The 26,096-nt window shown below is 38.2% G+C and overlaps 1 protein-coding gene across 4 annotated transcripts in view; it reads left to right on the top strand.

Moving 5' to 3' along the window:
- The window catches only part of SYT1 (synaptotagmin 1), a 649,966-nt gene that overhangs the window by 598,915 nt on the left and 24,955 nt on the right, over positions 1 to 26,096 (top strand). The gene's annotated exons all lie outside the window — the stretch shown is intronic.

Here is a 26,096-nt window from a genome sequence, read left to right as displayed (position 1 = left end):
TATTCAGTTATAACCACAAGGACAATGTCATTTTAAGAGACACTTTTATAAGATCTTTAACCACACTAATGTGCAGCTTTCCTGGACAAACCAAATTGATTTGGGTAAAAGTGAAAAGTTTATCTGAGCATCATTCTCTTTAAAGTCAAAATGACTAGAACATCACTTAGTCCTGCTGTTCTAGTTTTCTATGCCAAAAGCAGATACCATAAAATGCATTGGCTTTAACTATGGGAATTTATTAGCTTACAAGCTTATAGTTTAGAGGCTGAGAAAAATGGTCCAAACCGAGGAATCATCAGGCGATGCCTCTGCCCCAAAGACCAGCTGCCAGCGATCCTGGGCTCCTCTGTCACGTGGCAAGGCACATGGCAGCATCTGCTGGTCTCTCCCTTCTCTTCCTGGTTCCATTGCTTTCAGCTTCTTGCATCTGTGGTTTTTCTCTCTGTTTGAATTTCATTCTTTTATAAAGGACACCATTAAAAGCATTAAGACCCACCGTGAATGGGGTAGGTCACATCTTAATTTAAGGTCCTACTCACCAAAAGATCCTACTTACACTGGGACCATACCCACAGGACTAGATTGAGTTTTAGAACATACTTTTCTGCAGTACACACAGCTTCAAACCATCACAGCTTCAAACCATCACACCCGCCTTTTCTCCAATTCTTGGATCTCCACTTTTTCTTCAAGGATGCACTAATTGTGCTCTCACCATCAAATTCAAATTCCCCAGTCTGCTCTCTCACTCCTCCATGCCTAAGTTATCCTAACTATTTACAGACATGGAGTGGCATGATAGAAACAAGTGGGCATGGGACCTGGAGCAAGTTATTGAGTCTGAACCACAGTCTCTCTTCCAAAACATGGAGATAATAATACCTACTTCTGGCTATTGTTGATAATTAAATAAGATTATATATACGTTCTAGTTTACTAGTGCTGCCAGAATGCAAAACACCAGAGATGGATTGGCTTTTATAAAAGGGGGGTTATTTGGTTACACAGTTACAGTCTTAAGGCCATAAAGTGTCCAAGGTAACACATCAGCAATCGGGTACCTTCACTGGAGGATGGCCAATGGTGTCCAGAAAACCTCTGTTAGCTGGGAAGGCACGTGGCTGGTGTCTGCTCCAAAGTTCTGGTTTCAAAATGGCTTTCTCCCAGAACGTTCCTCACTAGGCTGCAGTTCCTCAAAAATGTCACTCTTAGTTGCACTTGGGATATTTGTCCTTTCTCAGCTTCTCCGGAGCAAGAGTCTGCTTTCAATGGCCGTCTTCAAACTGTCTCTCATCTGCAGCTCCTGTGCTTTCTTCAAAGTGCCCCTCTTGGCTATAGCAAGCTCGCTCCTATCTGATCTTATATAGTGTGCCAGTAATTTAATTCAGACCCACCCAATAGGCGGGCCAACACCTCCATGGAAAGTATCCAATGAGAGTCAACACCCATGGTTGGGTGGGGCGCATCTCCATGGAAACACTCAATGAATTACAATCTAATTAACACTGATAGGTCTGCCCACACAAGATTACATCAAAGATAATGGCTTTTGGGGGGACATAATACATTCAAACTGGCACAATATATAATATGTATATAACAATGCCTAACATGTAGAAGGCCTCATCTGCCTGTAAAATGAGTTTCCTTTTCATGCTCCTGGAACTTCCATCCTTCACATGTTTGTATTGGGCGGGAAGTGAGAGAATGAAGATGCCAGACAGGGTTTTCAGTTTTTCAGAGAGCAGAGAAACACCAGGGGATAGATCAATGGCTGTATGCAAGGCAGTAGGAGGCCAGAACCAGAGCTTTGGAACATTCTGGATGTTTTAATCACCTCTGGCTAGACAGGTTTAGCTACAGGTAACCACACCATCTGACAGAACACAACAGTGCAACCACACGATGCTTCATAGAGAATTCTGGTCCCAAAGGCACATTGCTGAAATAGCCTATGACAAAATCTGGGTTTCCTACTTATTCCACTTTGAAATAAATGTCTTTTATGAGTTCTGTAAAAATTTCTGTAAAGGGAATTTTATTTTTCAATTTCTTTCATTTACAAAGAGGAGATGACCACAAAGAAAGAAAGAGATTAAAAATAGTAATAAGATTCAAACTTTTTAGGAAGAAAAAGATTAAGAAGGTCTCCTGTCCCTGGGGTTTACTGATTGTGTATGCCTGTAGCACTGTTTGCCAAATGGGTGTTTTAGCACTTTCAAAACATCCCGCTCTTGACAAAACACTGGAGTTGACTCTCCAGCTTGAGTCAATCTACACTCCACCCCCTCCTAAATTCAAATAATAAGAATTTCTCCCCTGAAAACTTCAGTAATGCTCCACGCAAATCCCCTGCAGATAGCTCCTCTCCTCTTGCCAGGAAGTGTAGGCTCCTTTCAGAGCTGCAACATCACTCTTGGCCTGTAGGTGCTGCCATCTAAACATGTGTTATTTTCCATTCTGAACAGTTCAGAGTTTCAAGATTTGGTATAAAGACTGGATTTCAAGTTTGATAAAATCTTTTTTTACAGTAGTTACCTAAGGTTGATCAATTCTGAAAGCTTGAATTTCTGGTCTTCAAGCTAACTTAAAATAAAGCATCCTGAGAAATATCCCTCTTGGATGGGCAGCCTAAGAAGTAGATTTTCACGGGTGTTTCCTCTGTGCTGCAAACCTAAATAGCCCCCCAAATTCAATCACATTGATGCCAGAGGCAGGAAATAAACGGCAACAAAAAATGAAAAGATAGCAAGCTCAGTAAAGCTTGTGGCTCCCTAAGAACTCTTTTGAAGTAGAGATCTCTGTAAAAGCTCATTAAATCCTCAGCGTGTGAGGCACGGCTTAAGGAAAAGTCAAAATGAAGCTGAAACACCATACCCACCCACACTGACCTATTTGTAAAGCATTTAGTAATCAGAATACTGCAAGGAGATTCAACTTGACTCCCCGGCACATTATAGGGCCTGAATTAGCTCAGCTACTTGGACCATCATCCACATTAACAATCGCATACTTCAGAGATGCAATTAGTTTTGTCATAGCCTTGACCACAAACAAAGCTATTAAAAAGATAACTCCAAGCATAGTCCCCAGGATTAAGAGCTGGTTGGGTCCTCTTCATGAGGAAAGTCATGAATATCCAATATATTGGAATAAATGATAATAAAATTCTTTTGATGACTGATGCTTATAAGAAAAGTCAATAAATTTGGTTCTCCCAGTGCTTTAACTTTGTGAAAAATATTCCTAAGAGAAGGTCTAACCTCATATTTCAACCATAATCTAAATGGCAACAAAACCATTGACGTTATTACTGTGTGTGTGTGTAAATATATATATATATTTACACACACACACAAACATAGATATACATGCAGTCAGTTCTCATTATTAATAGTAATTATGTTCTACAGAGTCACCATGAATACTGAATTAGTAAATACTTAACTATTGATGTAGGGGAAATAAAGGGTTAGGGTCCTCCAAGCCTGTAGTACCACATTTTTGTCAATCGATCAATATATAAAATTTTTTTGCATGTGGTTCTTTTTAAAGACACCTAATTTAATATACATTGTTGATTCATTAACATTGAACTCACTGCCAACAGGAATGTAACTGATGCCTGAATGAAGCTGATCTAAAACATGTACTTTCTCTATAAGGTACAGCATAGACCTTTTGGGTATAGGAACATCAGGCAGCATTTCAGCAGTATGCTTGGGAGCCATTTTAAACAGTAAAATCACCAATGGCAAGGAGAAGCAAAAACTGTGGCAGTAAATTTAATGTGAAAAGGGCATTTATTTATAATATGAGAGCTGGAACAACAAGGCAGCCTATTGCCTTGTTTCCCCTCAGCTGGGAACATGCAGGTCGGGTGACTCCAATTTTTGGCCACTCGCATAGGTCTGCAAATGACCTGAAAAGGGCCATGAGTATTGATTTGGGGGTTAAAAATAAATTTTAATGAGTAGGTGAATTTGCAAATACGGAATCCACAAATAATGAGGATTGACTGCTGCTTGTGTGTGTGTGTTTGTAGACACATATAGTGAGAGATTAAGACTGAGATTGAGGTTTAATAAAATATATATTTCTTGGAATAGCAATTCTCAGAGTGTGGTCACTGGACTAGCAGGTCAACCTCACCTGGGAATTTTGTTAGAAATGCAGATTCTTGGACTGACCCCCTATCTACTGTATCTGGGAATGGAGCCCAGCAATCTGTGTTTTATAAAGGCCTCCAGGTGGCTCTGATGTAGGCTAAAGTTTGAGACCCACTGTCTCGGAGTTGCTTGGTTACAAGAATGATGCCACCTGAGAAACTTGTCTAACAGACACGGGTGTAAATATTGTATAATTTGTGTGTTTTCTTTCAATATATTCAACTGAGTCATATTTGATAAGTGGGCCTTGGATCCACTTTACTTGTGTAAATTGGAAATGAAGCCAGAGTTCCAAGAATAAGCATGATAACAACACTGCAAAAGAACTTGGTCTCTGAGTATTGCAAAAGCAGAACTGGGTACCCAATAAAGCTAATGTTTCAAATACCAGAGCCATCTAATTGCTCTTTGTCTGGTTGGAGGCCTCAATTACCTTAAGTAATTCTTGCCTTATATAAATCTTCCGAGGAATGGCAGACCAAATTATAATGGTTAAACTTAGTAAAAGTCATTCTACTTTTCTTAAAAAATGAAACACTGGCAATAGAACTTTTGTGTCCACCTTTGAGCATGAATTACATTTATACTATACTACACTTTGCCCAAAGATGTGTTCTACACCCTCACAATATTAGTCTTTGCAAATACACTGGCCAGTTAACACAGCTCTCCCATGCCCTTTGAGAATCTCAACCACAGCATCGGGAGCAAAAAGTTTGAATTCATCTGTAACTTGTTTCTGAGCTTCAGTGGGCAGTCGTATCTGCAAACAAGGGTACACATAATCAGCTTATCTGGAGAAGTCGGCATCGTTTAAGGCATATGCTATATGGTGGTCAGGGGCAAGCCACTAAAGATAGAGCCCATGTCCAGGATGCTTATGCGACTTGCCTAGCACAGTGCTTGGAACAAAAGATGCCAGATCACATTGCGCAATGCAACTGGATCTAAAAGGCATACTTTTTGTGTGATTTATGCAACAAGAATTTCTCAAGTCTTCAGGAAAAAATTATTATCTGTTAAACCTAATTTTTATATTGGTTATCGATAAAATTCTCAAGTGGCCCCTTTGGACTTGGATCTAGATGTACTCCCTCTGTGACATTCTGTCGCCAAATGACACTGTGAGATTAATATATCTCAGCAGGCCTTATGCGGGCCAAGCTTCAGAACTACTTGCAAGTTGCATTACTTAGCAGTGTCCAGATGGACTTGAGAGTATGCTCACACTGAGTTATTTTACCAGGGCGTCATGGATTACGAAGTTGACATTTGTCTGGTGCCACATGAATGAGGGCAGTCCCATTGCCAGAAACTAGTGCTTTATCATTTCAAAATAGAGAAAGTGTTTGTCATTAGGGTTTTTTAAGGAATTGGAGATTCTCCAAGTTTTGAATTTTCTTTTATTTCTACTGGATCAAATGAAATCTGAAAAATTTCCACACCTTCTTGTGCACTTTTTTTTTTTAATTCAGTTTTATGGAGATATATTCACACACCCTACAGTCATCCACATATACAATTAGTTGTTCATAGTACCATCATATAGTTGTGCGGTCATCACCACAATCAATTTTTGAGCATTTTCATTACTCAAAAAAAAAAAAAAAAGAAATAAAAACAAAAATACAAGTAAAAAAGAACATCCAAAATATACCATCCCCCCTATTGTTCATTTAATTTTCATTCCCATTTTTCTACTCATCTGTCCATACACTGGATAAAGGCAGAGTGAGCCACAATGTTTTCATGATCACACAGTCACACCAAGTAAGCTACATAGCTTACAATCATCTTCAAGAATCAAGGTTTCTGGGTTGCTGTTCCACAGTTTCAGGTATTTGCTTCTAGCTATGCCAATACACTAAAAACTAAAAAGGGATATCTGTATAACCCATAAGAATAACCTCCAGAATGACCTCTCAACTTCTTTGAGATCTCTTAGCCACCGAAACTTTATTTTGTTTCATTTCTCTTACCCCTTTTGGTCAAGAAGGCTTTCTCAATCCCACAATGCCAGGTCTAGGCTCATCCCCATGAGTCATGTCCCACATTGCCAGGGAGATTTATACCCCTGGGAGTCATGTCCCACGTAGTGGGGAGGGCAGTGAGTTTACCTGCCAAGTGAGCTTAGAGAGAGAAAAGCTATATCAGAGCACTAAAAGAGGTTCTCTGGGGGTGACTCTTAAGCACAATTATAAGTAGGCTTAGCCTCTCCTTTTGTGTACTATTTTTTAAATCATAGAATTTCACAGAATTGAAAGTACTTCTTTCCCTAATAATTTTAGTTCCTAAAATTCCAAACTGGCAGAAATAGATATTCCTTAGGGTTCTTGTTGGATTTTTCAATGGGAGCCTTCTTCATCAAAGACTCAGAATGTCAATATTTGATTAATTTAACTAGAATTCTGTAAGCACCTACTGTGGGCTTAGCTATGGAGAATACAAAAATAGGTTCACTAAACAAACATTTAATGATCACTTGCTACATTTGGGGCATTATACTGTGGTTTGAGGAATAAATTCCTAAGTACATGCTCTCACAGACCCCTGTCCTCAAGGATGCACTTAGAGTTAGGGATATACCATCAGATGTATATATTTCAGTTAAGAATGTGTTAGGCTGTGTACCAGTTTGTATATAGATGTGACTCAATCAACTGTGGGTGAGACCTTTCATTGTATTATTTCCATGGAGGTGTTGCCCCACCCATTCAGGGTGGGTCTTTATTGGATCACTGGAGTACTTTAAAAAGACCCGCACAGGCTCAGACGCAGAGTAGCTGTCAGTGACATTTTGGAGAGAAGCTGCAGCTGAAAGACACGTTTTGAAGATGACCATTGGAGAGCAACTGAGAGTGACATTTTGGAGAGAAGCTGCAGCTGAGAGACATATTTTGAAGATGGCTGCTGGTAGCTGACACTGACATTTTGGAGAAAGCTATTTTGAAACCAGAACTCTGCAGACGGCAGCCATGTGCCTTCCCAGCTAACAGAAGTTTTCCGGATGCCACTGGCCATCCTCCAGTGAAGGTACCCGACTGTTGATGCCTTACCTTGGACACATGGCCTTAAGACTATAACTGTGTAACCAAATAAACCCCCTTTATAAAAGCCAATCCATTTCTAGTATGTTGCTTAATGGCAGCTTTAACAAACCAGAACAGGCTGCAAGTAACAGAAAACCCAACTGTAAACAGTAGCTTAGGCGAATTGGAGGGTTACTTTTGTCACATAACAAGATGTCAGAATGTAAGCATTGGTTCAGCTACTCCGTGGTGTCATCAGGGACTGCGGATCTTTCTCTTCAGCTCATCTTAGAGTGTTGGTCTCTGTTCCCGTGCCCCCGTCTTTGTGGTGTGATTGAAGTTAATACCTGTCCCATTTGTCTTTCCTCCTTATCAGGAAAGCAAGTTTCCCAGAAATTCCATGCAGAATCCCCTTAGATCTTGTTGGCAGGAGAGTTACATGGCTACTTTTAGGTGAAAGGCTAGATGAGAAACAAAGAAACCAGATTGTCATGACTGGTTCTTAAGTGTGAGAATGACATAGGAAAGCAATATTTTAAAGCAACTAATGTGGCACTGAAAGGGGAGAGAAAGGGAGTCAATAAGACCCAGTGGAGCATTGTTAATATAATTCTGGCATAGGAACATGAAGGTCCAGTGAAGGAGCCTCTATTGATGCCTTGGTTTTTAATATTCATGAAAATGAAAACATCATGAATAGCTGGCCAAGTGCCACCCAAATAAGAGTCACAACTTACACTGCACTAAGATGGCTAGGATGTCTATGGTCACAAGTTAAGTGCTATCGCAAGCACAGAGTCGTCTTTGCTTTTGACAAGATATTTCCTCTGAGCTCTTAATAGTTAGATTTTATAGGCTCTTAGCCCCTGAGGAATACTCTGAAAACCAAGAAGGGAATCAAACACCACAGCCCTGACATAGGCACATCTCTGTCGACAGAACAGAAGCTTCAAAAGACCTTGCCACTTAAGTCGACCTCACGCCCAAGTTTATGGCAACAGAATGGGGCTAAATCTAGGCCAAAAGGGTTTGAAGGAAACCAGGAGATAAGGCTAGAACCATGTTCTATATAATTATTATCATTATAGTAATATTAATATATATGTTTTATATATTAATATTATCATTATAATGTTTTATATTATTATGACTCTTGTTCTACATTTTTGTCCCCTGTCCACATTATAGAAACAACAGAAAAACTAATGTTGGAAACATTAATTGATCAGTAAAGTGTCACAAACTCTGGTCTCTATTGGCTGGCTCTGATATTTTCATGACATAGTGCAGGCTTCAGAATCTGACTATCCAGGTTTGAATCCCAGTTCTGCCACTTACGAGTGGTATAACCTTAGGAAACGGCTTAAATTTTTTGTATTCATCAGTAAAATGTAGAGAACAATAGTATCTATCTCACAGAGTTGTGGTGAGAAAGAAAGTGAGTTAATATATGAAAGTGCTTGAAAAATGCCTGGCTCATGTCCACACTCACTGAATATTAGCTATTTGTATTGCCATTGCCGAAATCATTCTAAACCTTGATTCAAATCCTAATATTAGCACTTTCCACTTACATGACCAGTTGATCACTGGTCCTGATCCTCAGTTTCTTCATCTGTCCAAAAGGGATAATAATGCCTTCTTCATAGGACTATAATGAGTATTAAACAAGATGGCATATGACAGTGCTGAACACAAGTCCTGGCAGCCTATAAAAAATGGTAATGTGTATTAATTTTTTTTACTCCTCCATGACTCACTCTTTTCTTTGGGTTTATCGCTAGAACTGCCCCAGGATGATTTGTTACCTATGACTAATCGTACAGCGTGGGCTTCTCCCATTAGTATTTCTGAGTGAAATCAGCTTAAATTTAGCATCAGGAACTATCTTGAAAGGAAAATAGGCTCATAAGAGTAGCCTCTTATCCCGTAAATATGATAAGGACCTTGATGATGACAGAGGTAGGATACTGTTACCTGTTCTGACTCTTTAGCACCAGGTGGTAGTATTACTACTTTTCTGTCCCATCTCCCCACCCACACCCAGTTTCTTAGCTGCCCCCTAGAGTTGCTTGCCAACCAGCAGAGCAAGATAGGTTTGAGTCTTGGAATAGTTGCCCCATTTGCTGTACCACTGGGATGGCTCCGATTGTCACATACTCAGAAATGCAGTTACTAAGCTCTGGGAAGATCCAGAATCTTTGTGTTCCACTGCCATCCCAATACTTGACCAATACTTGACCTCACTTGTAGGAGGGCTGTACCTACAGCACAGAGTCTGTGATTTCTAGGCACATCACAGCTACCTCTGATAGTCCTTCCTGAAATCAAAGATCTGATTTCTCTATGGTACTTGCAACTCTCTTGGGCATGGCCCATGCAGCGTAGTTTCAATTTCAAAGTGGAGGCGTTTGTCTTTTCACCCAGCACATTCAGAGTAGAAGCGCACTGCCATCTTCTTTTCCTCCATCTTTGACCCTATCTCCTATCGTCATGACTTCTTCTTCCCAGCTCCTACAAACCATCCCCTTCACTTCCTTAACCTTGTTCAGCCTTCTAACACCTACCACTGCCAAAAGATGTTACTTCCAGAGCAGGGGAACTTCAAATGCATAGGAAATATTCATGAACCTTATCTGGAATCAATTAGGCCTGGTTATTACACTTGAATTTAAAGCGAATGTATATAAAGGCAATTCTGAGCAAGTCACTCTGAACAGGAGATGGCAGTAGCAGCTAAGGCATTTGGGCATCCTTTCCCCAGTCGTAACACAGGACAATTCCCATCTGTTGATTGTCAATCCTGGGTTGTAGTTTTGCCTCACCAAAGCCAAGGTGGTTGAATAACATGCCCAAGGTTCCCAGACCTTGTAGGGCCTCACAACTATTGAAGAAGCAGAACTTGCTCAAATTGCAGACTGAACAGCCAAGTGAAAACAGTGGGGAACAGTCGGTCTCACTGCAAAAGAAAGGAGGAGCCCTCCAGAAAGTAAACAGATACTCCTATGTAGGTTGGCATTAGTGGGTTTTTTGGGAAGAACAGGAATTTGAGATCCAGGGCACATTCTTACAAACTGAGACTTTTTTGCAAGTTATTTAGCAGAGGTGATTCTCCCCATCTCTCCTGTGGATTAAGGGACAAGGAAGAATTTCTCAGAGGCTTGCCTTAGGGTCAAATGAGATAATAGCCAGGAAAACTTTCTTTGTGAACTATGATCTGCTATAAACATACCAGGATGACATTTTTGTTGGTTTTAGACTGTTTCTCTGAATTTGTCCCTGCACCTCCAAATTTCTTAGACTGCTTTTTTTTTTTTATCTTCATTTTATTGAGATATATTCACATACCACGCAGTCATACAAAACAAATCGTACTTTCAATTGTTTACAGTACCATTACATAGTGGTACATTCATCACCCAAATCAATCCCTGACACCTTCATTAGCACACACACAAAAATAACAAGAATAATAATTAGAGTGAAAAAGAGCAATTGAAGTAAAAAAGAACACTGGGTACCTTTGTCTGTTTGTTTCCTTCCCCTATTTTTCTACTCATCCATCCATAAACTAGACAAAGTGGAGTGTGGTCCTTATGGCTTTCCCAATCCCATTGTCACCCCTCATAAGCTACATTTTTATACAACTGTCTTCGAGATTCATGGGTTCTGGGTTGTAGTTTGATAGTTTCAGGTATCCACCACCAGCTACCCCAATTCTTTAGAACCTAAAAAGGGTTGTCTTAGACTGCTTTTTTTTTTTTAATTTTGTCCAGGTAATATAAGCAGAAGCAGTTTGACCATGGATCTATTACTTTTCTTATAATTATAATTATAATTTCCCAGAGAGTTATGACATACAAATTACTTTGTAATAGCTCTAAATTCTTTGCTTCATCCTGAGTCTGCAATTACGCTTTCACCCATGGCTCTGTCATCTGTTGTCTTGATTTATAAAACCTCCTACTCTCTGATGTCCTCATTTCTTACCTCTCCCTCCTTTAAAACTTATGAAATGTGGCTGCAAGGTCAAATTTCTCATCATTACAGCATTACACTCTCAGGTGTAATCATTATTGTCTAGATAAAGCAGTCAGTTACTTCCACAATGGTCTGTTTAATCCACGAGATAATTGCTCAGCCTTCCCTATATAACCCCCATCCAGTCCCTTGCTAGGATTCCAGAAATATTGTATTGTGGCTTAAAATATCTATTAATTTGCCACATGTATTAATTAAAAATTATTTCTAGCCAAGTGTGTGACAGATCAAGTGCTGGATATAAATAAGGAAAATATAAGTAATCTTAACCAATTTCACTTGGAGTGAAAACAAGTTAACTAGAAAGTTTTCTGGTAACTGCCATACATGTTCAGACCCTTTGCAAAAGTTGAAAAATACATGTAAAATTTTTAAGTCTTGCAAGAAGCAGTTTGGTATCATGGTAGAAGAGTTATGATGTATGCAACCACATAAAAAATTTTGATGTGGCTAATAAGACAAAGATGTATAATTTAACTTTGCTCCACTTGTGACCCAGAGTAAATTTCATCCATAGTAAAATTAGACCTAACTAGGCTCTTGTACCTGAATGGCCATGAGATATAAAAATTTCCAGCACAGCTTTATTAGAGTGGGATATGATAAGACCATAATCTAAAGCCAGTTCTGTTTTATTATTTATTTTGCTGCCTTGATCATTTTTCTGTGCTCATTTGGCTTGAAGGCACAGACATTCCCTGTTGATTATCTCGACTTGGCAGTGGGTTTCTGCTACACATTTTGATTCCTAATATGGTAGCAGGAGAGGGTTTTGTGTGAGTTCCAGCAAGTTTTTCTGGGCTTGTGGAATGCAGTGAGGAAAGAATCCTACAGAGATGAAAACATGTACATTTACATTGATAAAGAGAAAAAGAAAAGAAAAAAAGAGGTGATTTTCTAAAAAAAAAAAATAGTTTTTCTATTTCTTATTCTGGCCACTTTCATTTCTAATAATGTCTTATGGTTGGGGGGTATGGGGAATTAATGCTTCACTCTTTTATTACCCATATTTTCACAACTATTTCAAAAATTATTTTGTAATACCTGAGTGTTTGTCCAGAGACCACACTACCAAAATAAAGTTTTCATCACCATCAAGGTTCAAATCCTTGAAGCATCCTATCACACTGCCTGTAAGTTAACCACAAAATGGTGAAATGTGAAAGAATGTTTCATGTTCCTAAAAGAGAGTAGTAGATCATGCTATCTTTTCACAAGGTACAAATTACATTTAATATTTGTAGTAATCTGAACTAATGCTAAAGAAATACCTCAATTGCCAATCCATGTATTGACTGTTAAGGAAGTCAATACAATTTTTCTCTCAAGGTTATAAATTAGTCGGCAGAAACATTACTTTGGTAAAAATTCTTTAAGCAAGGCCCAGATGACGACTTCCCTTTAGTAATGGGCTTATTTTCCCTAAAGGCCTCCGTACTTTAATTAATCATATTTGCACTGATGTAAAAATGTCATTATTTTCATCATTAGTCACATCCTTTTAGGTATTACTTTTTATAATAAAGAATTCCATTTGGCAGCTCTTGCCTCCACATTGGCTAGATCAACATTTGAGGTCCTGTCTATCTAGGCTTATCTGCTGCTGCTGCATAAACATAAAAAATAAAAAATTGCTAATGAGAGTCATCTAGAAATCCAAGAAATTCAATATGCTAGTGTAGATACATGTAAAATTGTTGCTTTTATGATGCTCCAAATATTTTCCTTTTCTAGACAATTTATTCTAAGAAGACTTAAGAATCCTGATAAGTTAGCAACAGCCACAAACATATGATTAGAGAGCATATTAGTTACGCCCAGGATTAGCCGCAAGTAACTGAATACCCTAAAATGATAGGGTTTAAATGAAATGGAAACATATTTTTCTGTAATATAAAAGAATGTGAAGGTAAGCAATCCAAAGCTGACATCAGTCTCCATCAATCTCATGGAACCTAGGCTGCTATCTTTCTCTTCTATCTTCCTTAGCATGTACCTTCCATGTCATGGACCTGTATGGCAGCTGAGCCTTTGGCCAAGACATCCAAGTGAAGGGGAAAATGGGGGAAATAATGGTGACCCTGACCCTTTAATGAAAGTTCTTCAAGTCCCATGCAGTACTTCAGCTTGGATCTCAATGATCAGAATCTAGTCACATGACCAAACTTACCTTCAAGGGAAGCTGGGAAATGTAGTCTTATTCTGGGTGGCAATATGCCCATCTAAAAATCAGGTTGCTAAAAGTAAAGAAAGGGGTGTGATGGATATTGAAGAGGGCAGTACACAGTCTCTACCATAGTCAGGTTCACAGCCTCCTTGGCTTGCTTTCATTGTCAGGGTCATACAATGACAGCTTCCCCATGCCTATCTATACTTATTTATTTATTTAAATTAAAAGTAACTTTTTCCTTTTCACTAAAATAATATGCATAAATGGTACAAAATTTTAAAGTGCACAGAATTAGAAAGAAAAAATTAAAAGTCATAAAATTCCCCACCCAGAAATATGTAGGGTTAACTTTTTGGTGCATAATTCCAGACATATTTTTATGCATGCATGTGCAAACACGTACTTTCTTTAAGAGAGATAGAAAATACTAAGCATACTAATTTGTAACCACTTTGTGAACAACACAATATTGTAAACATCTTTTTGCATCAATAAATAGTCTTATTCAACATTGTCTTAAATGGCTATCAATCATTTCTTTATATGAATGTTCCATAATTTAACCAGTGTCCTATTGTTGAAAATTTTTGTCATTTCAAGTTTTTCTATATTATAAAACACACTGCAATTGACATCTTTGTCACTAAATCTTTGCTCATGTTCTCAGTTATCTTCCTTAGAAAATGAATTTCTGATCAAAGAAGTTGTCTGTTTTAAGGCTTTGATATGCCTAGTTCCCATCTAGATTCTTAACATTTTACATTGTTAGACTCTCACCTGAGATGAGAGTACCCTTTGAACAAAAATGGGCATTACATAATTTTTTTAAGTCTTTACCAGTTTGATAGACCAAAATGTGAGGCCTCACTTTTATTTGCATTTCTTTGATTACTCCTGAATTGACTATTTCCCCTGTTTTATATTTAGCCTTCTTTATTATTTTGAAAAACTGACAGGTGAGAAAGAGGCTTATGGGCTCAAATTTGGAAATACTAACTTCAACCACTAACAAGTCTCTGGTTCTTAAGAGAAGTCATACATGCTAACTATGAATGGCAGCATAAAGGAGAGGTTATCCTTCCGTTTCAAGAGTCAGTCAATGAAGATGCCACACCATTTCAAGTAATGTACCTCAATTTTTCCTCCATTGTTTATGAAACAAGCTACCACTATCATAACTTGTGTTGTGTTGAGCTTGAAGGACACTGCTTCATATGTGATTTATGGGTTTCCTCCCAGCACAGTTATTCCCTTGAGTTAACTGTCAAGCTCTTATCTCAGCAGAGTGGCAAGTGAAAATACTCTCCCCAAGGGGCTCAAATTTAATTCAGGTAATCAGCGAACCACAAGATCTGTCTGATCAACTACTTTTGTACCAAACAAGTTATCTCCCATCTAAATGGAAACAACTTTGTGCCTTTAAATATCTGATAATGTGTCGGGTTTCATTACATTTGAAGCCAAGGTGATGTACAGTAAGTAGCCAGATCACAATATGCCAGTCAAACAACTGTTTGTATCATTTCCAATGCTTGCTAAGTAAAGAATTCCAAATACCTTAGGTACATGCTATCTACGGATGGAAGTGATATAATTTCTTTCTTCCGTGTTGTATAAGTTAACCGTGGAGTAATTTGTTCTCTGCACCTTTGGAAAAAATTAACTCTTTCCTTGGGCCCAAACACCAATTAATAAATCAAGAGTTAATCTAGAAAATAGTTTGAACACTATAGGATAATTCCCAGCTATACCATAGGATAGGATTTCAGATCATTGTAGGCCTAAATACTAAAGTGCAACTAAAACTAGAGGAATAAAAGTAAACTTCATCCCCTGCCAGCAAAAGCAAAAGGTAAACATTGAACCACAGCTATCTCTTTTTCTCTGTAGGCCTAGCAAATTCTTTTCCACATATATAAGGATGGCAAATATGCATTTCATTTACAATTTAGGCTGGGCTGTGTACAATGACTCACTTTGGGCACACCCCAAAGAAAATTTAGTGGGCAGTAATACAGAACACTACCAACCCAGAGATTATAAGACATAACTATGGTTTGCCCCTCCTCCAATTGTCATGATGGAGTCTTTTTTACCTCCATCTATAGGAGAAGCTATGTAGATCAAGCATCATTAAATCAAAATGAAAAGGAAGGGGAAAATGGATATGGGTTAGCATTCTGGATGTCACTGAACCATAGTTGGTACAAATTATTACTGATATAAGAATGCATTGTACATTCCAGGAAGGCAAGTTATTTGGTGAAACTGGAGTATGGGTGTGTACAGGAAGTAACAGCAGATGAAGATCCTGAGTCTGTCTGTGTGTGTGTGTGTGTGTGTGTGTGTGTGTGTGTGTACCTGTTGGCAGGGTGGGGATGCATATAAGTCCTTTGTGCTAAGAAGTTGAAATATTGTCCTGAAGTGTGGATCTCCCAGGAGTCTCCCAGGAGACTCGCTGCTACAGTCCAGTGATGTACCATTATATGCAATTTGGTACACTCTATGTGATCTCCCCTTAACTGCATAAAGAGGTCCTATGCCTGCAATCTTGATAGAGAAAGAAAACCCATATTCCTTATTGACAGATCTTCAGGGCAACAAGGAAAACACTATGATGGGAGCAGCAGTGAGTCAAGCTAAAGGCCTATTTCTTGCCATCAACCACCTGAGATAAAAGGAATACATTTAATATAAATAAAGGTCAGATAAACACAAACTCTGAGATAATGAATTTATCTGAAACAGGAGTGGAAAAAAGGAGAGACTAAAAAGAGCTGGAAGAATCACAGAAGGCTTTGCAGAGGAGGTGCTGCATACCCGTGTCAGATTTTAGGCATAACTTTCAAGGTTTTGAAGAATCAAGTGGCATTGGGGCTCCAGTGAACTATTTGTTCAGTGGGGATACCGTGGTAAGCAAAACAGACAAGCCTCCAATCTCACAGACCACCACAGAAAACCCAGGAACCTATAGTTTTTTCAGGGCCTTGTTAGGATACCCCAACCCAAAGGACTTAGATAACTTCCCTCTTTTCAATGGTCTTTAGATTTTTTTCCATTTTATTTACTTATTTATAAAGAATTGTTTGTTTCAATTTCATTTTTTAAATTATAAATATGTGTTTGTGAGAAATCAGTAAAAACAGACCAGAAGTGTAAAGTCCCTCTCCCCATACCCACACCCAGCCCATCAACTCAAAGATAACCACTGTTAAATTGTTTCATGTGTATCCTTCCAGAAGTTTTCCATACACAGATTCTATATGATGTACAAATATTATCATACTCATTTACAACAGGTTTTTTAAAATATAACTCTGATATAGTGTTAGCCTTATAAAGCTGATATGGGAGGGACTTGAGGACTGGTTGGAAAGAGGGTCTTAAAACTCTGACACAAACACTTTACATCAAATAGAATGTCAATTGTCCATATCAAAGAAAGGAGAGTGTTGGAAAATATAGGCCCAAGCAATTCCTTGGCTTTACCACTAAGGCATCTTTCCCATGAGAGCACATGTAGATCAGCCTCCTTCTTTTTAACAGCTGCCTACTGCATTGTGTGAATGTGCCATTATTTTTAACTATTCCCCAGTAATAAACGTAACAGTTTGTTTGCACGGTTTTTGCCTTTATAAACAATACCATTTGGAATCTCTTTGTCCATATATCTTTGGGTACTTAGGCAAGGGACCTTTAGGGCAAATTCCTATGCATGGAATTGTTGAGTAGAAGGCATTGCACCTTTTAATTGTTTATAAATGTTGCCCAAATGCTCTCCCAAGAAGCTCTTCCAATTTAGAGTTAATGAGAGAGATGGCCTTTGTGTTTAGGATTTCCTTGTAGGAGTGCTGAGCTATGCTGCTACAGAACTGGTTCTGCTGGTTTAAGTTTCAAGGTCCACCTATCCATTGCAACAAGGATGCCAGCCATGGATTCAAGCTTGGTTTTCTCTGAGCTTTTGGTGGCTCAAATCAGTTTGCATTAGCAGTGCAGCTGAGCTGTGGAACGGCTTCCGTTCCATCTACACATCTACATTAGGGATCCTTTTTTTTCTCTTGGTCTTAACTTTCTGGGGTATAAATTGTAATTAGAGAGTCTCCATTCCAATCCCAAGGAAAATTTATTGAGAAAGCAAAGCAATAAGAGAGAGGGAGCAGTGAAGACCTAGTCTAAATAACTGTTGGCAAGAAGGCAGACAGAAAGAAACACGGTAGAGAGACAAGTTGAAGAAATTGGAAATGAACTGTCTTGTGGCTATTTTGGTCACATGAAAGAAAAGGTCCCTTAGGTGCTTTCCTGAAAACTCCTCAGGGAGAAGATGTCAGAATGGATGTCTTTGCTAGATGGCAAAGACCACAAAAAGATCAATCCCTTTGCTATTTTCACCTCGTATTCAAATGTGTCTTAGAAATATACTTCATTTTCATTAAGATTTTGGTTTTTAATATATAAATGGAGTTTGGATTTATATTCATGCTTTTATAATAAAATAGCTAAAATAAAATAACTATATTTTCAAAGATATGGAAAATATGACTGATAGAAAAATGATGGCATTGGCAATTCAGTTTCAAGTTTTGTCAAATGTCTTTTAAAAGCTCAGCTAATAATACACTAAACCTCATAAATAATTTATGTTATTGATTAAAATCTAAAAATGGAAAGAAAAAGACAATCCAGTTTTTATCTGCTAAAAGAATGAATAAAAATATTCAGCCATGTTAATATTTTAAGCAGGAAATAATTGGAAATTTATTTCTGCCTTTGAAGAAAAGTTTGGGACTAATAAATTCTAGTATGTATGTGCTACTGATGAAGAAAGGAGCTATAAAGTGTACGATATGCCCTTGGAAAAGATTATCACCTTTAATGAACTATAAAAAGAATAGCTTCTTTGTTCATTGGTAAGAAAACCATGTTTGAAACCTCTGCATCATTAAACAGCAAAAAATACAACAAAAATCCTAGTACTTATATGTATATTTATAGAGATATAAATATACACACACATATACAGAAATTGTGTGTGTGTGTATTTTCTGTTCAAGTTTCTACAAAATTATCCGACAGTTGATATTGGATTGATATTTTTAACTTAATCTAAATTGGAATGCATTTATCTATTACCAATCATAAAAGTATCTTTTTAGCACAATTTGAGATGGCACAAAAATAATGGAACAAACATTTTCATTCAGTCTGCCCTGCTTCTACAGTTTACCATTGATACCTGTGTCTTCCTTTCACATTTTCTTAAATTTTGCTTTTATTTAGGCTTAGGTACTTGAGAGTTTGTTTATGTGTTAGTTTTTCTTCTTCCATTAACACATAATTTTTTCCTTTAAAATCTTTTAAAAAATTAAGTTATGTGTTAATGGAAGAAGAAAAACTAACACATAAACAAACTCTCAAAAGGAAATGTGAGTGGTCACGTCTTAGTAAGTCCTGTTGTTCGTATCTCTGTACGTCTCCCCTCCTCCTCTGCCTTCCTTCCCGTGGCTGTGCCTCAGTTTGGGCCTCACCACTTCTCTGTGGCGGCCACAGTCTCCCAGAGCCGGACTCCCTTGCCTCCTGCTTGACCTTCTTCCTTCCAAACTCCATACAACTGCCCATGGCATCTTCCCAAAGCAAAAATCTCCTCATGCCACTCTCGTGTTTAAAACTTTTCACTGGCTTTAATTGGTTTCTCACTGCTTCATGATGAAATCCGGGTCCCTTAGGATGCGCCAGAAGCCCCTTCATGACAGGCCCAGGCCTGCCTCTCCAATGATATCTCTTGTTCCTCGTTTACCCCATGCTCAAACCATAATAACACTATACTGCTTCACACTTCGAAGCCTTTGTTGATAGTGTCGCTCTGCTAGGATCGTCACCCCCTGGCCTCCACTGCTGAAAGCCCTTAATTCATCCTCCAAAATGGTGCTTTTCAAGCATTCATGTGCATATGAATCTCCTAGAAATCTTGTTAAAATGGAGATTCTGCTTCAGTAGGTCTAGGATGGGGCTTGAGATTCTGCATTTCTAATAAGTTCACAGATAATGCTAAGGCTGCTCGTGTATAAAACACATGTTAACTAGCAAGGCTCTAGGACAATACTTTGTCATCCCTGCCTCTATGAAAACTCCTCCCTACAAAGCTGATCCACACAAAGCCTTCTCTTTCTGACTTTTATAACTTGCATATGGAACACTTACAGATCCTTTTACATGTCTCACATTCTATTGTAATTACTTGATTATGTGCCTGTCCCTTTAACCACCCGTGGATTATCTAAGGCCTGGAACCGTGATCGCTTCCTCCTTATATTCCCTAGTAATATCAGGGCCTGAATGCAGAGGCATTTCATAGAAAGTATATTGAACAGAAATCAGATAAAATTTTTAAATCAGTGTCTCAATGACCATCTGACAAGGTGTAATTAAAGCCATCTTTGCTTGGAGGTTAAATTAAATTCGTAACTCAATTTTATGTATTTTTTTCCTGTTATTACAAATACCTCCAATTTTTCCGTGAGGGTTGGGGGAGAGTCTAGAACTAATTGATTTATTATCCTTTTAACCAGAATGCAAGTCCAGAGGCTCGCTAAGGGTCTGAAGGGCCCCGGGCTGCTAGTCAGTACAACAAATGGACTGTCCTTGTGGCCTTTGTGGGTGATTTCATCACCCCCATTGCATGGCACAATCCTGGTCGTTTCCAAGCACCTGGCCTTGCACAAAAGAATGAAAGATGAGCCAAAACACCATGAATAATCTCCAGCTAGAGAGTGGGCAAGAGTGGCACATCCAAAACATTCGCAGGTCTGAGTAGAGAGAGATTTAATAGAAACAAACAACAAATATCCAAGGTTTCTTTCAGCATGTAACAGACATGACAGGAAGGGACAGCAGTAACCATCCCAAGTGTGGTAACCAACAGCCTGAAACTTGGTCAACAGTAGTATCTCAAGGCCTCAAAGACAATATGATGGCACAGTGGCTCTCAATGCTGAATGCACATTAGAATAATCTGGGAAGGGACTTTTATAAAATATGAACATTTGCAACCCCACCCCAGAGCAACTAAGTTAGAATCTCTGGGGGCAGGGCTACAAGTTCAGTATTTTATAAAGCTCACCTAGTGATTATACTGTGTAGCCAGAGGTAACAACCACTGATGGAGAATATCAACCTCACTGGATGTTTGAAGTCCCCTACAGGTGCCCCAAAGGTGATCTTGTGGCCTCTGTTTGAGCATCTCCACTAACTGGCCTTTGAGTCTTATCCATTTTATGCAAATAAAACCAACACAGATGGTTTTTTCTTTGTCCCCCATACAACATACACTAATAATTCTATACTAGAATAGCTTTATTCTCACCCTCCTTTTCAATATTAGGAAATTAGAAAGTTGAGAGAGAGTGTGAGGGTGCAAATGAAAAAATCAGTTTAATTTCCTTTCTTTGGAGTCCTCCTTCTTCACCTGCACCCTTTCCCCATGAATCCACCAGTCAAATGGTGAGCTTACAGCATCTGGTAGGAGATCAGGTGGGAACTTGATTCTGGCAGGTCAGCTGAAGTCATTGCCTAACAAAGGATCTGAAGTCAAGATGCAGAAGTTTCAGAATAATGGAATTTAATTACATTTATAAGCACAGATTCCTCCAGTATCAGCTATATCATACTTCTAAATATGAAAGTGTACTATGCTATATAGATGACAGGCACTTCATAAATTTTAGTTAAATCTGAATCAGAGCTCCTCCATTTTAACTGAAAGATTTCCGACCTACAACAATAAGTATAGATAATAACACAATGAATACTTACGTGCTCACCCACTAAAGAAATGAAATATATCATATCTAATCAAAAGCCCCTGTGTTCCTCTCCCTATCCCCTTTCTCTCATCTCTCCTCAGAGGTCATGGCTATCTTGTCTTTGATGTTTGTCTTTCTCAGGCCTGTTTTATATTTATGTTGGTCATCCCATGCATGTTTTTATTATGCACACATACAGAGTTTTATCTTTGCATGTTTTCAGGTATATAAATGATATCCCACTCCATGTGTTTTATGTGTTCTAATTTTATATAAATGGATTCATATTTATGCATCCCTCTACAATTTGTCTCTCCATATTATGTTCTTGAGATGTATCCCTGTTGATTCATATAACTTTAATTTGCTTATTTTCATTTCTGTTTAGCATTCCATGGTAGGGAGATAGCCCAACTGATGTCACTCTCCTGTTGAATATTTAGGTTGCTTCCAATTTCTTGCTGATACATACAATTCAACAAAGAACATTTCCATACTTCGTCCCCTTATGCAAATATGAGAGAGTATCTGTAGATACTTACATGAGCGAGGGATTGCTGGGATGTAGGTTATACACATCGTGAGCTTTTGTAGATATTGCTAAATTACCTCCCAACCAGCAATATATGAGAGCTTCTACTGTTCGTGTCCTTCACAATATTGGTATTGTCAAAATTTTAAAACATTTGGCCAATTTTAACTGGTAGCTTTTGCCCTAAAAATCCTGAAGAGGGCAGCATCTTCTGGTGATTGCTGCTTCTTATCATGGAGCATAGTTACGGGTCCCTCCCTTCTCTACTCCTCGAAACCCTTGGACCTTCTCTAAGTCAGTTACTCCTCAACCTACTCTCTCAATCACCTCCCTGGCTCTATCTTAGAAGCACAAATATATCACTGTCTGAAAGCTGAAAGCTCCCTCCTGCTTGTTTACACGCATTCCTAGCGCTCTTCTGTATTCTGACAGGAAGTGAGGGAAATACAGACAACTCAGTCTTGAACAAGAATACTTTTTTTCCAGTTCAAAGTAGCATAAGAAGAGACATTATGTGAGCAGACAGCAAAGTCTTCCAGGGTACAGAAGCAGGGGTATGTAATCTAATTAGGGGTTGCACGCTGTCATAAACTGTGCTTATGTAAATTGGAACAATACTGAGAAGTAAGGAAAGGTATTGCAAAGTAGTGGTGGCTTTTTCTTGTGGAATGGAAGATGTTTACTCCTTTGCCTTCTTAGTTACATTGTTTCTGGTTCCCTAAAGAAGAAAAGCAGTGTTCAGTTTCAGTTCTCCTCCTCCTATTTCTCTCATTTTGTAATGAAAGGGAGTCCTGCCACATCCAGAGTTCCACGGTGGGAAAACAGCCTTCACAGATACATTCCTTTAAACAAAGCAGATATGAAATTGAGCTGTGCTTAAAGATTTGAAATGGCTGCTCTAAAAGGAAATTTATTGTTAGTACTCTCAAAGTGGTCCTACAACCACCACTCTGATAGAAGTACTTTTCCTTCATGAAAACAGCTTTTAGGATTTCATACCTTTCAAATAAATAAGTATATATATATATATATATATATATATATATATATATATATATATATATATTTTTTTTTTCATTGTTATCCTTGGGGGGAAGAATGAACATATAAATTGAATTACTTTTGGATTGATCACTGTCTTGAGTTATTATTAATCTTTTCTCCTCTCATTATGAGGAGTCGAACTTTCTCAAAATGTGCTCTGTCAAACTTTTGGCAAGATGCTAATAGGTATACAGGGGAGTAAAATTCATTCCAAGGAAAATGTTTTTAAAAAGAATATCAGGTTTCTTTAATGCAGAAGGTCTTGAAGTCTTTTATATGCTGATGTGCATTATGAATCTTTAAGACAGAACTCTTAGACATTCTATGTTTCCCAACTGTTTGACAATTGTTTCCTTTTTCGTGGAACACCTCAAGAGATAAGAGTTCAAAGGACACACTGTGGAAAATGCTAGGATAGATATTCTAAGGTTGGCTACACCATTATTCCTAAATCATTGAGACCAGAAATTCACAAGACCCAATTATTTGTCCTTCTTCCCTGAAATTCTTTCATGATGGAATGTCTTGATGTGCTGGTTGGGTATACACATTATTCCTGCACTAAATGTGGTTGTGGATACATTCGAGTCAAGGCTGATTTTTGCTTCCTTGTATGTGGCTTGTTTTTTCTGCTTAATTTCTACTTAATTATTCAATTAGGGATAAGCTTGTATTGTTATCAAGCTATTGAGCATTCTATTATCAATATTTCCTAGAACATGGTATGCTCTTACCATCTATAAATGTGCTTATTCTTATTCTTTGGTGAAATTTCTTTGTATGATATTTGTAAATCTTTTCCTGCTCCATTTAGTGGATCCTCATCTTCAGGGATATCAATTTTCCTTATGTTAAGTGCTTTTTGAGTTCCAGTCTCTTATCTTCTATCCCTATGATCCCCTTGTATTTATAAGCTTTTCCTCTAGGTCAATAATTTTATTTGCAGTCATGTTTATTCTGTTCCTTGCTATGTCACCTTTATTTATTCATTCTATAATATTGTTTTTGTCCTCAGCTTCCTTAGTTCTGTATCCTTTCTGTTGTTCCATCATCTCATCTTTGAGTTCATGCTTTTCTGAGTTCATGTTCTCATTAACTTGACTGTAGTACAAAGTACTTTTAAGGAATTTTGTTTTGTTCTTTGGATTATATTTTCTTTATGAGTAGGGGTTTTGTCATTCTTTTGCATGCTATGTTCTTTTCTTGGAATGGTTGATTGGTTTTGTTTGTTTTTATTTGGGGGCATTCATTGCTTTAGCATGTTTGGATATTTGTTAGAGGTTTTGTTTTTTATCATGTTCATACAGCTCTCTCCAGATCTTCTCTTTGTTCTGATCTAGCGTAGGTGACTTCTCCTTGACTCCATTTCCATTGACCCTATCTTATTTGTATTCCCCGCAAGCTATGACTTGAGAACTTGGTCTTGCATTACCATCTCCTTTACTGTAGTCTAAAGGAATGATGGAGCAGGGGAGAGGAGGAGAGGAGAAAGCTCTGCTGCAGCTGGGTGACAACTGTGTGAGTTCAACTCCTGGGCTATGCTCTCTACTCTAGGATTTGTCACATGATGTAAACTAAGTTTTAACCCCTACCCCCACCCCCAATCAAAAGGCATATAACCACCCTAAGAGGAATACTCTGAGAGTTTTTTTCAGTCATTCAACAAATTTTTATCAAGTGTCTATCATCCACTTGGCCTATGCTAATCTGGGAATCAGGTGGGAATATAGCTGTGTGAACAAAACAGACAGAAATCTCCTTTCTCGTGAGTTTATATTCCTTGTTGCATCTCTACTTCTTTCAGAGAGAAGCAGCCCACTTCTGCCCAAAAGCCATTCCACTACCCCTCAGTAAAAAGAGGAAAAATTAAAGATAGTCATCCAAATAGCTTCTTTCCAGATTTGAGGGCAATAGTGACAGCTCAAGATTTCATCTTTTTAAACAAAGGCTTTAGATGGGCAGGGAGGGAGGTGAGGGTTAGGAGCTGCACTGTGTTGCTCCAACAGAATGTTTTCTTAGTCAGTATTGTGTGTATGTATTGTTTTTATTTTGCCTTGTTTTGGTATCCATATTATTAGGTTGCACCCCTTTGCTTTTTTTGGTAGGGAAAGGCTGGTGTTTCTTGTTGTTTGCAATCATTTTGCTAGTCATTGGGATTGCCATAGGGATATTTTATGATCTGCTTTCACTCTATTACCTTCAGCTGGAGGCCTCAACTAATACTCTTAACTCTCATAAAACATCCTATTTATGGTCTGCAATTTTAAGATTGCAACGAAGTAGCTTTTTCCCAGGGGAATTTTTCAAGTACTTTAAGACACAGCTAAAAATAGGAGGTTTGGTTGGGTGTGCACTAGCTTAGCCTTTTGTTCTTGGCTAAAAACATTACAAGAACTTAAATTTTGTGGTACTTTTAAGAAATTGGTTAGTCTTATCCCTGAACACTGAAAAACAGATTTGCTCATATTTAGGAAATAAATTTGTTCGAAGAGTTCTTCAATTTCATGACACGTCATGCTCAAGATTATTCTTGCCCAATCCCATAAGAATCCAGTCACTCTCCTGAATACGTCAAAGGTGATACAAATAGTGGCAGGCAGTGATAGGAAGTGAGAATAAATAGCTATCCCTAGACTTCTATCAAGATATGCTGGGCTCTGGGTTACCATTAGAAGCCCCAAACACCTAGATCTACGTGCTTAACCTAAACAATTAAAATAATCAAATACTTGGGCATATTATACCATGCTGACTGTAGCTATAAAGTAAAAGGCTGAGTACTACCTACAGATGTTCCCCAAATAAATCATCTTTAATTCATATTATGAAGAGAATATTTGATAAATTCTGTACACATAAAGGAATTTGAATGGTACTGGCTTACATCTTCCTGTGTCACTACCATGTCTCTAATGTAATTTCCCCCCATCCAGAAATGTAATCCTCAGTCAGATGCCTTGAGAGCTGTCACCGTGGATATGATTATCAGTATTATGATGACCTATTTAGGGAACTTCTGCCTTGCTAGAAAAGAAATAACCACAGAGAGAGCCTTACAAATGAACCATGCTCTTTCTCTGAAAGTGCCTTTACAAACAAATGCCATAAATGGATTGTGTGTGTGTCTGTAGATTTGCTCAAATTAGGATTTGCAAAGGTTCTCACGAAATATCAGTTTTTCTAAGCACTCCAACAGTAAAGAAGGCAGTACAAACACTGGTAGGAATAGGCATATAGGCGGGCTTCCTTGTTCTACAATTTGAAATGCATGGCCATGGTTATAGTGATTTCTCAGCAGTGCTAACATAC

The sequence above is a fragment of the Choloepus didactylus genome, chromosome 8 (genome assembly GCF_015220235.1).
Source record: "Choloepus didactylus isolate mChoDid1 chromosome 8, mChoDid1.pri, whole genome shotgun sequence".
NCBI classification, from domain to species: domain Eukaryota; kingdom Metazoa; phylum Chordata; class Mammalia; order Pilosa; family Megalonychidae; genus Choloepus; species Choloepus didactylus.
This window is presented reverse-complemented; position numbering and strand designations above follow the sequence as displayed.